This window comes from Mus caroli, unplaced genomic scaffold, assembly GCF_978045245.1.
Source record: "Mus caroli unplaced genomic scaffold, Mus_caroli_1 scaffold_15, whole genome shotgun sequence".
NCBI lineage: Eukaryota > Metazoa > Chordata > Mammalia > Rodentia > Muridae > Mus > Mus caroli.
Genome location: NW_028227270.1, coordinates 73,158,873 through 73,173,943, shown reverse-complemented (window position 1 = coordinate 73,173,943; position 15,071 = coordinate 73,158,873). Strand labels below are relative to the sequence as shown.

Sequence of the window (15,071 nt, the reverse complement as noted above, 5' to 3'; positions counted from 1 at the left end):
GAAAGAATAAAATTGGTTGAGGTTGGGGAGGTAGGGAGGATCTGGTAGGAGTTGGTAGAGGAAAACGTGATAAAACTATATTGTTTGGGAAAGCTTTTTATATTAAGGTTATGTGTATAAAGAGTTATATGTATTTCAAAGAAAGAAGCCAGGCTAACACCCTGTGCTCGGAGGGGAGGTTGTTTAAACTTTCTAGTGCTAATGTGAGTGGCTAAGGAACACAGAGCAGGCCAGAGCAGCCATTAAAGTATTATTGTTTTAAGAAGTAATAAAAATTCTCCAATAGGCTTCATTGAAACTTCAGATGATTCTATTAAACAGGTAGAAACCAATACTTTATGGTTTAGCTTCTAGCTGCTCCCCATTTAAAGAAGTCACTTTTTCCACAGGAGTGCTGTTTGAATGATTTCATATAAAACACCATCCACTAATTGGCTTTGACATAATTAACATACTGGGAGAAAGAGGAGCCAAGTCTCTGGCAGCTGTACCACAGGGAGGCTGGAGCTGCAGAAGGACTTTCATCCTCCCACAAGGGTACCATCCCATCACGGTGCAGGCAGGCTCAGGGGTGGGGGTGACCAGCCTGTGGGGTCAAGGGCTTCTCCTCTGTGCGCTGTGAGCCACGCCATCTTGAGAATGTTCCTGACTGCTCCAGACATAGAAGAAATCCCCGTGAGGTTACATGTTCCCATAGGATCAGCACAATAGCCTTTGCCTGTTCCTCTTCAGGGTTTGTATGTATGTACACAGCTGAACACACTTGTGATGCATTCACGGACACAAAGTGTTGCTATATGTTGTTTGGTTAAACGTCAAGTTGTGTTTAATGATGCATTTTGCTCATAAAGTTAACAGAGGTTGGTTGATTTATTTATTTTTTATTTTTCTATGTTGATGATGTGGTCAAATTCTTGACATAAAAACTTGAGTAGGAAGGAGTTTGTTGTGGTTCGTAGTTCCAAGGTCCATGCCTGCTGCCCTGAGTAGAGGCAACTGGTCACCCTGTAGCCCAGGTTGGAAAGAGGAGAGAGAGATTGAGGGAGGGAGGGAGGGAGGGAGGGAGGGAGGGAGGGAGGGAGGGAGGGAGGGAGAGAGAGATATTAGTGTTCAGCTGGCTTTCTCCTTTTAATTCATTCCTGGAACCCAGCTCCTGGGGAATGACTGAAGCCTTTTGAAACCTCCAAGCCCTACCCCAGTTACAGACTTCTTCCAATAAGGCCACACCTCCAGCCTCTGCTGCTGCTACCATGTCTTCCTTGCTGAAACTGTAAGCCTAGCATTAAATGCCATTCCATATCCTTTCAGTTAACCCTATCTAGAAACTCACTCACAGGGACAGAGCTCTGCCTCCCAGTGGATTCTGCTTCCTATCAAGTTGGCAGTATTAACCAGCATAGCTTTCTTTAGTTAGAAAAATCCTGAATTAGTCAGCATTCTCAAAAGTAAATAAATGGATGGATGAATAACAGAACCAATAGAATACGTACATATGGTCTCTTAGTTACTTTTCTATTCCTGTGATTAAAAATACCAATAACCCAGGCAACTTGTAAACACACACAGAAAGTTTGAGGGTTACAGTTTCAGAGGGTGAGACTCCATGACCTCGGGAAAGCTGAGCACTCATATCTTGATCCACAAGCAAGCAGCAGAGAGAAACTGGGAATGACACGGCCTTTTGAAACTTTAAAGCCCAACCCCAGTAACAATAGGCCACACCCCCTAATTGTTCCCAAAGAGTTCCACCAGCTGGCAACCAAACATTCTAATATATGAGCCCGCGGGGGGCCATTTTCATGCAAACCACCAGGTATGGTCATAAGAATGAAGTGGTTAGGGCTGGTGAGATGGCTCAGTGGTTAAGAGCACCTGACTGCTCTTCCGAAGGTCCAGAGTTCAAATCCCAGCAACCACATGGTGGCTCACAACCATCCATAACGAGATCTGGCGCCCTCTTCTGGAGTGTCTGAAGACAGGTACAGTGTACTTACATATAATAAATAAATAAATCTTAAAAAAAAAAATTAAAAAAAAAAAAGAATGAAGTGGTTAGATCATGCATTCAGAGGACTGGTGATTCCATAATGGCCATTTGTAGGCTGGAGAACTGAGGAAACAGCAGATTCTCAAGTTCAAGAAGCTAAAGGCTCAGGATATGCAGAATCCATTGACGCAGCCTCCCTGAGCATCATGAGTACAGGTCTGTATCACTCAAAGGCTGATGAAGCAAGAATCTGGTGCGCATTGCATGTGGCAGAAGAAAATACATTTGCCCAGGGGAGCCGGGGAGCTGCTTCCTCCTTTAGTTTTCTGTTTCCTCCAAGTGCAGTCTCTTCAATGCCACTCCCCAAATCCAGGATGTGCTTTCTTTCCTCAGTTTTCTTGCCCACAGCTGTCTCTGAAAACACCCCCACAGACATAGCCTAGAGAGCGCTTGACTAACACGCTAGGCTTCTTTCAATGGTTCAGCAAGCCGAAAACCAAGATTCACTATCACACAGTGGATAGACATAAAACACAAGCTCGCCGTTACTCTGATGGTGATAGAGATGGCGATATAACTACTGTAGGACAGCATTTTGCTTTGTTGCCCAAGCTAGCCTTGCATTTGGTATCCAAACTGTCAAAGTAACTAGGCTTCCAGGTGTGTGACAGATGCCCACAGAATAACCACATTTTACCTATATCCTTTTTGCTTGAAAGTTGTGCAGATCCACCTATCCATCCAACCTGCCAAGCATCCATTCAGCAGGCCATTCGGACCAGTTTTTGTAGGCAATAGCAGTAAATTAAACAGACTTCCCTGGTTTTGTGGGACTTCTATGTGCATGGGAGATGCAGAAATAAACAATAAAACAGTGGTCAGAGGGCTATGGAGGAGAAGAATGAGCTGAAAGACCATGAGGTGAGCAGAGGAACCTGAACCTGGTGGGAGGAAGGCAGTTGTTCCAAGAGAGGAAAGGATGAAGAACTGGGAAGACTGAACATCTGACCAGAGGTTGGCCAGTAAATCTCAGAAACAGCAAGAGGTTGAGATGGAGAAATGACAGTGAGTGTGGTGTGTGTAATTCAAAGGGTAAGGAGAATAAAAATCCTCCCTCCCTCTCCCCCTCCCCTCCCCTTCCCCCTCCCCCCTCTCTGCCTCTCCCCCTCTGAGAGTTAGAAGCCACTGGAGAATGCTAAAGGTAGCTATAGATATTCCATTCTGGAATTGTGTGTCAAACAACGCTGTAAAAGCTGTTGAGAGACCTTTCCAAGGAAGAACAAACATCCATTCGTCAAGATAGGATTGTCGATGATGATTCAAATAAAGGTTCCACTCAAGCTTGGCTAACCAATGGGATTGATAGGGTTGCCTAGGAGGCAGGAGAGAACCCAAGGCAATGGTTTCATTAAAAAGCCCATGCCAACGTTAGCACCAAGCGTCGAAAGCTACGTCCCAGCAAAGTGTCTAATCTCCTCCGGCAACTGTTCGGTACTCACTGGGACCTTAGGAAGAAACCTCTTGCATCTTGTAACTTAATGAGCTGCCTGGGAAGCGTTGCTCCCTCCAGGTGTGAATGAAAAGCTATACAAGGCCATCTAGGATTAAGTAGAAAGTTGTTGTGAGACAGAATCTTTTTGTTGTGAGACAGAATCTGGTGGTTTGGTTGACAGGGTTGAAAGTGGCGGTGAAGAGCTTGGTGTCCCTAGAAGGCTGAGAACGGGACCTTCTGATGCAGGATATGAAAGTGAGAGTTAAAAAAAGCAACTTCACTGTAGTAAGTAGTAAGTACTGATATCAGGAGTACGGAAGCACGGCAACATTTCCGTTCCCATTTCTACTTACCCCTTCTGTCTCCGTCTCCATCTCTCATGTCTCCGTGTCTCCGTGTCTCCGTGTCTCCGTGTCTCCGTCTCCGTCTCCGACTCCGTGTCTCTGTCTCCGTGTCTCCGTGTCTCCGTGTCTCCGTGTCTCCGTCTCCGTCTCCGTCTCCGTCTCCGTCTCCGTCTCCCCATCTCCATCTCTCCGTCTCCTCTAGTGTGTAAGGAGACATGCAGTTCTGAGGGAAGGTATACTGTTGTCTCAGGTAAAGCCTGAGTAGCGGTGAGATGGCTCTGTCATCTATATTTGAGTAGCAGTCCGAGAGTTATGATATCATATCCAGAGGACACAACGACAGTGTGGGAGGGATGAAGGTGGCATCTGCTTGAGGTAGAGCTTAGGGAATTTTACAGGAGTGGGATGGTGTACAATCTGTAGGAGCTTATTCACCCACAATCCATCCTAAAATCAGGAAAACATTTTGAGACTTCTGATTTTTAAAGCAGAGCAAACATTTTTTTTTTGAGAAAAAGAACTCTATTTCATAGAGCACATACAGCAGTGATTTTTTTTTAAATAACAAAACTTCTGACAGTATTTTGGATATAGTAATAATAAAACATTAATATATATATATTGGGAAATGGTAGGAAGCATTATACACTGATCTTATAAGGAGTTATAATTTAAGGCTGAGGACAGGGATATGTCTCTATCAAAAGTGCCTGCACCCAAGTGTGTGGACCTGGGTTTGGAGGCTCAGAACCCATATAAAAGCTGGGTTTGATGGCACACCTCACATGGGGAAAGGGAAATAAGGACAAGTAGGCTCCCAGATCTTGATGGTCAGCCAGTATAAATGCCAGTGAGCTCTGGATTCACTGAGAGAATGTGTCTCAGAAAATACAGTGAGAGCTACAGAGGAAGCCTCATCTGATGATCACCTCTGGCCTCCATCTGCTCAGGCAGACACGCGCCTCTTCTTATTTCTTCATATACATAAAAATCTGAGCATTGACCACACTTTAGGAAGAAAAGACCAGAGCTAGGGTTATAGCTTAGGGGCTGAGAACTTGCCTACCACACCCCAGGCTGTAGGTCAGTAACCAGCACCTCAGATTATAGCAGTAATAAGACATATGGGTTTCAAATGTCACCGTATTATATCATCCACTTTATGCGATTTGACAGCAATATATGCATATTTGTATATGTACAACCAGAACACTTTTAGAGGGAAAAGACCTAATTGCGTGGGGAACACTTTGGTGACAGAGTCAACCGAGAGCTTTCTGAGGACTCCTTGCTCTGTGATTGTCCTGTGGATCAATTGGTAACATATGGCCAACGTCACATTTTCATTCTTAAAGAGTCACTAAGGGATCACTCGCTTCCCTGCAGCTAGGGTAGGCTCTGACATGACAGTACTCATTTGTCCCCAGAATACTTCCCCCCAGAGGCCCTAAATCCCCTAGTGCCAAGCTGAGTGTCCCCTCTGGGCTCACACACTCAGGGACAGTACCCTGCAGAACAGTGTTGGCCTCCACTGCCGCAGCCACAGGAATACTGGTCGCACAGTGAAATGGAAGGAAAAGCTTGAGAAGATTGCCTGGTTCCCTTTGTTCTGTTTTCCTGAAATTATTTCTTCTGAGAGAGATACTCTGGGGTTCCTCTACTTTTCATATGAAGAGGGGGTGGGGGACTTGGGGGGAAGGGGCAGCCCCGGCAAAGTCTGCAGCCTGCTGAAAACCCCTGCTTGTGACACTATGATCATTTCTTGTCATTTATTTTTGCTGAAGCTATGCACCTTTGATTAAACCTGGCACAGCCCTTTAGGAGCCACAGATACACATCAAAGAAGTTAGCTCTCCTAGATCAAAATAGATGGAGGGCTTGGACATGGCCCAGCGCTGTGTGAGCGCAAAGAACAAACCACAGCGGGAGGCAATTGCTTTTGGACAGGAATCAGAAAATAACCAAATGGATTTCCTCTATTCCCTCCTTCATTAGCAGCATGGCAAATGCCTTCATCCTGTCAGCAGAGAAATCTTTATTGGATTTTTATCTACGGATGAGTTTGCAGGCTCAGACTTAAGGTGGAATTTTTGAAGACCTCTCCTAAACTATTAAGCATTTTTTAAAAAAATACATAAAAAATAATTTATGTTTGACGAGAATAATAAGTAGCCCAATTTCCCCTTTCATTCTATATGCAAGCCACTTGCAAAAGCCCAACTGGATTGGAGAATGTACAGTTTACTTTGTCTCCCATCGGCAATCTGGGAATGATGAAAACAAACATGTAGATATGTCCACAATGGGAGCCAGGGGAAACTTTTATAAATATGACTCTAAGATGTTCCTGGAAGATTCTGAAAAAATAGGGGACTTTCATTTTCATATAACCTATATCAGGAGACAAGGACCTGACTTATAATAGCCAATTGAATATTTAGAAACAATAAATCCCTTTGAATGACTATCTTAAAGTCATACTCACACAAGTAAAGGTATGGCATAGAACATCCATCATCTATTTAAAAATAAATCCAGTGAAACTAGTAAAGGAACAAAACGATTCTCAGAGCAGCATGACTAATAACCAGTCGTTCCACCTTTACTTTTAACAATGAGCCTTCTAAGTGTTGGGGGATCAATGACCTCATTTGTTCCTTACAATAGTCCTATGATTTGCTGTGTGGTCAATCCCTTTCTATCGATGAAGTCATTGAGGCTGTGAGAAGAAATTGATGTGCCCATAATCAATCAAACACTTGAACCAGGCATTGCAAGTCTTTGTATAGAGAGAGGCAGATAATAATGTTTTAGGCTCTGTGGAGCCCATGGCATTGGTGTAGTTAGGTTACACTCCTGACCATCTTTAGCGCTGTAACATAGAAACAATTGGAGCTCACGCAGACATAACAAACATGGCTGAATTCCCAGAAGACTTCATTTATGAAAGCCAAATTAGAATCTCAGGTGATTGTCACATCATAAACTGCTACCACCTAAACATTTCTAAGGTGTGTGTATGTGTGTGTGTGTGTGTTGGTGCATGCATGTTCTCACATACATGTGTCAGTGAAAGCCAGAAAAGGGCAGCAAGATTCCTTGGAGCTGTTTTTACACATGTTTATGAGCAGCCAAATATAAATGCTGGGACCCAGGCATTTGCAAGGTGCTCCTCCTGATAGGCAGGGCTACATCCTCTTCTTCTACCTATTTAAAATTGTGAAATTATTCAAGCATCTCACAGGCCTATGACCCTAGTTACTCAGGAGACTAAGGCAGGAGGATCTTATATTTGAAGCCTGCTGAAGCTACAAAGTGAAGCAAAGGCCATCCTGAGAAAGACATTGTTTTAAAAACCTAAAAGAAAGAAGGGTGGGGGAAGCTGGTAAGAGTGCTGGCCTAACACCTTGTGGTGCTAGGTTCTGTCTCTAGAAACACACACACACACGAAAATTCTATTCTTAGCTAAAGATGCAGAGATAGATTTGACCCACAGGTCAAATGATTGTTCAAGTTCTGCTATATGAAACGGGGTCTGGATTCAAATTTAGATAGCCTATCACAATGTCTAAACCATACTGATTTGTTCCAGAACTGAGGAGAGGCCCTATTCGAAGACTTGCAGAGTGTTCATGCTGTTCCTAGTTTTGAAATTAAGCATAAGACACAAACATTCAAAGCTTCCCCATCCAAAGGGAAGGACAGAGTAGTTACTAGCAACAGAGCAATTACCAAGGAAGAGAGAGCCAGTAGCAAGCCCAAAGAACACTTATTGCCAGCTAGAGGGTTTGCCTAAAAGTAAATTTAATACTCATTAAGAAAGGAACATTGCTTTAATGCCACTTCAGTGGCTGGCAACTGGGAACTGGCTCTAAGCAATTCAGGAAGCTGCCTCACTGTTGAAAAGCTGACAGGCATTTATATACAAATCCTTCAGAAGGCAGGAAGACTGGGTGATGCCTCGTTATGGGCACCCCCCCCCAGTCCCTGAAAAGGCCTAGGTCTGAAATGTAGCCCCTTGAAGAGCAATGTGTATGGTCAAGAGGACCAGTGTTGGGGGGAGATACACACACACACACACACATATACACACACACAGAGAGAGAGAGAGAGAGAGAGAGAGAGAGAGAGAGAGAGAGGATGGGGGTGGGGGAGAGATGTTTAAATACTTCAGCAAGAAAGCATTGGATTTTACAAGTGTAGGCTCCACTGAAGAAGTTTCTAGAATTTTGCCCGTTTTTGAAGGTGGTGATTAAAAACCCACTCCCATCAAGGTACGCTCCATCATTTTTATGTTTTCCTCCTCCCACAGCGTGATTTGTTACATCCTTTCTGAGGCTGAAATCTGTCTCTGTAAGCCTGTCTTCCCTGAGTGATTTTGCAGGGATGGCTTTGTTCAGGAAAGCTTAGCAACTGCCGTTGTGCTGTGGAATAAAGCTGTCAGCGTGGGACTGAAGAAATACATATTGCGGAAAATAAGAAAATGCATTTGGAAAAGCCTCGTCACCTCGCCTTCCCTGGGAAACAAAGGCAGTGGCAGGGAATGTTCAGAAGGAAAAAAAGCTTTGTAGCTGTGCGGTGCATGCAGCCTCAGCCACAACCAAGGGGCATGGAGTGAATCTACAGCGTCCTCGCATCTCCCATGGAAAGCAAACCAAGTGATGGGGATCTCCAGAGTAGTGGAGGAAAGGAGGGCGTGGTTGGTACACGCAGCTATACATGAACATGTCTTAATATCCTGGATCCTCAGGGTTTGGCTACAAAGGATTATTTATCTTGTATGCCCCTCACTTTTCTTTGAGTTCTGACTTATTCTGTATTGTGAGATAATGATGGGAAACAGAAGTGAGTAGCAAGTGCCCAGCCTCCCTTACATTTAGTTTCATACTTACCTATGAGCTATAAGGAGCTTCATTGGCTGTGGAGGTTTACAGATGCATGCACAAAGACACATCGTCTCCCAGAGAACAACATTAACATAGCTTGTCTCTTGATGAGTATTCCACTCTGTGTGATTCTTTGAAAGGAAAATGCAGATTCGTGAACTATTGTGAGCAGATAGAGATGGAAGAATAGGAAGGTGGCATGCAGAAGTGAAATGAGTTCACTCCTGCCTCTAGATGGGTAATGGGTAGATGATAGATGGCTAGATGGAAGGATGATAGAAAGAAGAGAGGTGAGTGAGTGGATACTGATAGAATGATAGATAGATAGATGATAGATAGATAGATAGATGATAGAGAAACAGAAAAAATAGATGATAGACGAATGAATGATAGAGAAACATAGATGATGGAAAGATAGATAGATAGATAGATAGATAGATAGATAGATAGATAGATAGATAGACAGACTATAGATAGATGATAGATGATAGACAGATGATAGATAGATGGATAAATAGATGATAATTGATAGGCTATAAATTGATAATAAACAGATAGATGATAGACAGACAGTAGATAGATAGATAGATAGATAGATAGATAGATAGATAGATAGATAGATAAGATAGCTGATAGGTATGCATATAGATGAGATAGACATCATTAGTTAGACAAATATAGATCCTATATATTTTTCAGGGTGTGTGTGTGTCTGTGTGTATGTCTGTGTGTCTGTGTTTGTGTGTTGCTGCACCACAGCACATGTACATATGACCGAGGGCAGCTTCAGGTATCAGTCCTCACCCACCACCTTGTCTAAGACAGCATCTCTCTGCTGTATACTGCTACACAGGCAAGGAGAAATTCTCCTGTCTCTGCCTCTCTTCTCACTGTAGAGGAACTGAGATTACAGACGTGCAGGTCCTTGCTCAGCTTTGTGTAGATTCACATGAGTCAGATTTAGGTTCTACTGAGCCATTTTTCCATCCCTTAGATAGTCTATGTTCATATCGGGCTTCATTCCACAAAGCACAGAAAAAGTAATTTTAACTCTGTTATGTCACATGTGACCTGAAAGTGGAAATGAGGCTGGGCTGAGGAGTAGAGGGAGGGAAATAAAAAACCTAGTTCTTCCTAAGCTAGTAAAACATTTTTAAAATATGTAAATGAACAGAGATGCTGTGTCCAGCAGGGAGGAGCTTGAGACTAGCTACTTGGGGTTGGGTTTCAAATACTTTTGTTTTGTGTCTATTCCAAAATTGTGGCAAGAATAAAACTTAAATATTTTATTGTACATCCAAGTGCTTAAAATATTGAAATATTTAAAACTAAATTTGATCTTACTCCTTTTTTTTTTTTTTTTTTTTTTTTTTTTTTGTATAGCTGGCTACAAGCTTGAAGTGACTCAGCGTGATTCCTGGTCCAACTTCTGCCATGATTTCATCAGATTCTCACTGTTCACTAGGTACAAAGTAACTTCATAAGAGCAACATTTAATGTCTTTAAACGTCTTTCTGCCATTTGCAACTGCTGGTTTCTTAAAGAATCCAACATCTCTTGGCTTCAGTTGTCCACTGGATGTCTGAAAGGGTCTTGGGCACGTGGTTCCTGTCTGGAAGGCCCTTTTCCAGTAGGCAGGATGGGTAGCCATAGACTCTGCCTCTGACTTGGATCTTAGGGGTCTTAGCTTAAGTGTCTTGGCCCTGTTTGGCTCCGGCGGTGAGCAGTGGTCATGGGTGCTTGTTAGGGTTTTCCTGTGTGATTCTTGGTGTGTGTATTGTTTTTTGGGAGAGGGACCAACAGCACCACTGAAGATGCAAGGAGATGAAGAACTCACTGTGTCCACCTAGCTTGATTCACTGCACCTATCCAGCCTCCCAGCCTTCTAAACAAAAGGACCATTTTCCAGTCTCTGGGGGATTTGGGGGAGGGGTGCAGGGAATTCTTCCTATCCTCAGGCTAAAACCAGGTCTTTGAGCATCTAGGCAATATCCCAAAAGGTCACTGCAAAAGTGGTAAGCTATGCGTGAGCTGCCACTACCTGATAAGAGAAGGGGGTTTTGTTTTGTTTTTATTACATTTGGAGTGTGTGTGTGTGTGTGTGTGTGTGTGTGTGTGTGTGTGTTTTCACCCTACTGTACCTGTGTATGCATGCAGGCATGGCAGGAAATCCATCTTGACTGTAATTAGTCTGGAGCCTTTCACCTTTACAAAAACCAAGGCTTCTTGGGGCTGGAGAGATGGCTCCGCGGGTAAGAGCACTAAACTGCTTTTCCAAAGGTCCTCAGTTTAATTCCTCAATTCCCAGCAACCACATGGTGGCTCACAACCATCTGTAATGGGATCTGATGCCTCTTTTGGTGTGTCTGAAGACTCATATACATAAAATAAATCTTTTTTTTTTAAAGGCTTCTCATTGGCCTGGACCTGGTGAGATCTGCTTGTCTCCTAGTCCCCAATGCTGTGAATGCAGGGTTTGACAATAGAACTCAAGACCTCATGCTTGGCCAGCAAGTGCTTCATCAACCCATCCATCCCCCCTGGCCCCAAAGCTGGTGTCTATCAAAAGCAGCCTGTCCTGCCTGCGTACATGTCCCGGGCACCACTAGTCAGAGTAGAAAGCACCAGGACTGCAAATCTATGTTACATGTATTTGGTTACATCATTGCCTCCATAAACACAGTCAGGGTCTTCCAATTTAGGCAGTAGTTATTTAATAAAAGAGAAAGCAAATTAAAAATGAGTTGTATTGATAAATGTGATTAACCCAATTTAAATTTCAAAGCATTCATATTTTAATAGGCTTGGTCTTTTGTTCTTAGTCAAAATGCATAATTGCTTCTCCTCATTCTTTTCATTCGCTGTCAGGAAAATCAGAATAATCTCTGCAGAAAAATATGCACTGGGAAAAACTGACTCGAGCAAGAAGCCCTGTGGCTGCGTCACATGTGGCTAAGCGTGAAAAGAAACAGTTAGGATCTCACTGGCTCTGGCCAGAAGGGAATGTGTTGTCCTCTCCAACTGTGATGGGCAATCCAATGAGGTATCTGCTTTATCCTTAACTAATAGTTTATGTCAAAATTGAAAGAGGACAAAAAAAAAGGGATTTCTAGCAACGATTCTCAGCATACAAGCTGTCTCCCACACAACCATATCCCCACTCCTCACACCCAGCACCTTAAACACAAGGGATGCTGGACATCCAGAAATCGGGCAAAGTTCAATTTCTTCATAGGTGGTGTTTGAAAATGTATTTAAATGGATTATTATCACTAGATTCAAAGGTTCTCAATAAAATCCCATCGAAAATCCAAAGAAGATAGCTTCAAAATACACAGTTCACCAAACGTAAATTTTTGCAAGCCCAGTGGATAATAAACTCACCAGCAATCCAGTTTGGTGACAGCTCAAATTCAGAGACCAATAAAGAAAGGCTATTTACCCCAAAGTTGTCTGCGATTCCATCAATTATATATATGCATATGTATGTCTGTGTGTGTTTGCTGTACACAGCAGGGGCAGCTTCCCCCTAGAGCAGGAGCTGCATGGTCTGAGGTTGGAAGCACTCGGTTTTTCTGAGATCTGCAGGCGTGTTTCGAATGGCGATTTGCCAAGCACACATGCTTCCCATGTTTCCCCAGTGAGGGATCATCGCTGTGACCTCGCTGGCCTCTCCTTCTGTCACAGGACCTTCCCGAAGGCTGACAGGCTAGGAGAGAGTCAGTTCTTGCCCACAGTCATTTGGAGAATTCTGTGGCCAGGCTCATTGAGAAACGTGAAAACATTCCTGGATTCTAAGAAGATGGGGAATGGATGCTGGGAAGGAGTCAGAATTCTCAGAGGGGTTCCTGCCGGAAGTAGAGGCATCTAAACCTTAAGCCGGTCGTCTCAAGGCTCCCTCCTGTCTGTGGACACATCCTGAAATTTTTGATTGGTCAAGATGAATACAGCCCGTGAATCTTTATTATGTAGTTGCCTTTTTTTTTTTCCTTGCCTTTTCTTTTAACCTAACACTTCTGCCAGGGAAATCAATCACATTAAATATTTACTACCACACTCTTCCATCTTGGCTGCCCGTGGCGACCACCTGGAGAGTACTTTGAAACCCTGGCACTCCAGTCACGACCTCAGGGCTTTTGCTTTGCTGTGTCTGCAGAGGACCTGGACATCATCGGGATTTACAGAGCTCTTTGGGGGACTCTAGTATGTGGTCAGGATTGAAAATAACCCGCTGCAGAGAGAAAAAAAAAATCAAATCAAATAAATTCTCAGACTAAAATTGAGAGGCATTTTTTTAAAACGAGTCAGTAAATTCACATGAACTAATGTTCTGTTTCTGGAAAGGGAAGATGCGGCCGCCGTGAGGGTAAAGTAAATGGTCGGCTCGTCACCTTGATTCCGTGCCTCTGCACACTGCTTCACAGTCGCCGTGTTATTAATTTTCTGTTTCATAACCCTGACAAACATAATTGTTAATTACATACCATACACTCCACCCTCCCAGTAAATGGCTTCTCTCAGAAACCTCATCTGATACAGAGCTATAGTGCAATGCCCCACTATATTGAATTTCAATTTAATTATCTTTATTACAGCATTCCCTCCTTGAAGAAAATGATTAACTCCGCGATGGACTTACAATAGGAGAGAAAGCTATTGGAGGGACCCTCACCCTAAAGCCCTATGCCATCATCCAGGCTGGAGTTACAGGCTCAACAGCAACAATAAAAGGTTGAAAAATGAGGATCTCTTTCATTTCCTCAGCTTCTTGGGACATGATTCCCTCCATAGCCCTGGTCCCTCCATAGCCCTGATCCCTTCATAGCCCTGATCCTCCACAGCCCTGATCCTCCACAGCAGCTACCAGCACACACTGAATAAAAGGCAGGAGAAGTCGCATCTGAATGCCTCTCCCACCTATGTGTATGGGTGTGGGTGCACACACACATTTTCATCAAAAGCAAGAATGATTCTCAATTAGTATGGAAGAGGATGGGAAGTCCATGAGCAGTACAAATAGACTCATTCCTTAAAAATTAATTCTTTGGGAGTTAAACTTCATTTAGCACTATGTACCTTTTATTTAAAAAAAAAAAGATTTAGGGTGTTTTATTTTTAAACATTACCAAAGTGACTTTCAATAAGATTTTCTTCAGCCTTGGTCAGAAAATTAAAAGATCTAGGAGCTTCTAAGCTTCTCAAATGTAATTGTCTCCCTAAATTAACAGGAAGAGTCTTGGGTCCCACAAACTGGAAAATGGCACTGTAGGGCTTTGAGACCCCCTCCAGGTTGCAGAAGTAAAATCGCAAAGTGGGGTTTTACCATCACTAAGCAAGCCTTCATCTGACAGGAGTGTACAGAAAGGGCTTTGGAGGCAAGCACCATCAGGAACAAACTAGCCCTGGACTGAAAACAAGCCTTCCCTCGAGTATGCTCTTTGGTCTTCTTGAATGTGATGGGTAATTCAGGATCAGAGACTTCAGCTGGCCCTTCATCAAATAGGGATCAACACCAATTCAGACCATACCAGGGTCACTGAAAATGCAAATATGTGTCACTTCTGTTTTTTTTTAAATAAAAGTTTATTATTTTTATTATATATATTTTTAATTCTTTGATGTTTTCAGGAATGTATATAATGTATTGTGATTATATAAATGCCTCATTCCCAGTCCAACTCCCCAGAGAAATCCCCATCACATCCGCTCCTAGCTCATATCCTCTTTCCATAATCCACCCGATCCCTTTAGTGCTGCCTGTGCACATGGGTGTCAGGCCATCCACCGGAGCATGCGCAGTCCACCAGAGACAAGGTCCCTAAAGGACTCTCTCTAACTCAGCAACCTTCCCATGGGGCTTCCCAAGCCCTCCCATGTCTATGTGGGAATTCTGACTGCCTTGATTTTGTGCAGGCCTTGTGTAGAAACCACAGCCACTGTAAGTTTAGGAGTACATTGTCTCCCTCATGTTTAGAAGACATTATTTCACGGAAGTGCCCCCTGACCTCTGGCTCTTCTTCTGTTCCCTTTTCCACGCTTTCCCCTGAGCCATTAGATGATAAGAGATGTCTCATTTAGGGCCGAGCATGCCATTGTTCCTCACTCTCTACAATGTGTCACTTTTTAAATGAAGTACTTTCTTATTTCTGAGAAATGCATTGTGGGCTGACTTTATACTGTGCAAGCACTCCAGGGCGTGTCTGTCCAATCCTAGCTGGTTAGGGCATTCATGCCAAGTGGCCTGTATTTTGGAGGTTCTGAAGAGGTGAGACAGAGTCTCCTGTAATCCCAGCTGACTTCAAACATGCTACATAAACACCTGAACTACCTGCTTCTACCTCCCAAATAGTAGATTACAGATA

At 43.3% G+C, this 15,071-nt stretch overlaps 1 long non-coding RNA gene across 1 annotated transcript; it reads right to left on the bottom strand.

Moving 5' to 3' along the window:
- Positions 1 to 897: 897 nt before the first annotated feature.
- LOC110307574 (uncharacterized) lies at positions 898 to 3,293 on the bottom strand. The gene is made up of 3 exons (XR_002379424.1): positions 3,253 to 3,293; positions 2,685 to 2,823; positions 898 to 1,005 (listed from the first exon to the last, which is right to left on the bottom strand). It is a non-coding gene; the product is annotated as an uncharacterized LOC110307574 (long non-coding RNA).
- Positions 3,294 to 15,071: the final 11,778 nt, after the last annotated feature.